Below are 279 nucleotides of genomic sequence, written 5' to 3'. Positions count from 1 at the left end.
TAGCATCCAATGCTCTATTATTTATTTATTTATTTAAGTATGTTAGATGTGATATAAATATATAATATCATTTTATGCATTCTGATAAATGAAAAGAGCCAAGAAGGTTTATTTATTTATAGTTGTTGGTATGATCTAAAATTTCACCATCCATTATGTCTTGTAATATTAAATGTTATTTTTTAAAAGATAGGACTTTGTTGATGTTAGATGTAAATCATGTTAGCCTTATATTATTGAATAATATTTTATATAAATTTTGAATTTTTTTTTCATCGA

The sequence above is a fragment of the Arachis ipaensis genome, chromosome B02 (genome assembly GCF_000816755.2).
Source record: "Arachis ipaensis cultivar K30076 chromosome B02, Araip1.1, whole genome shotgun sequence".
NCBI lineage: Eukaryota > Viridiplantae > Streptophyta > Magnoliopsida > Fabales > Fabaceae > Arachis > Arachis ipaensis.
The sequence above is the reverse complement of the archived record's forward strand: the minus strand, read 5'-3'. Positions refer to the sequence as shown.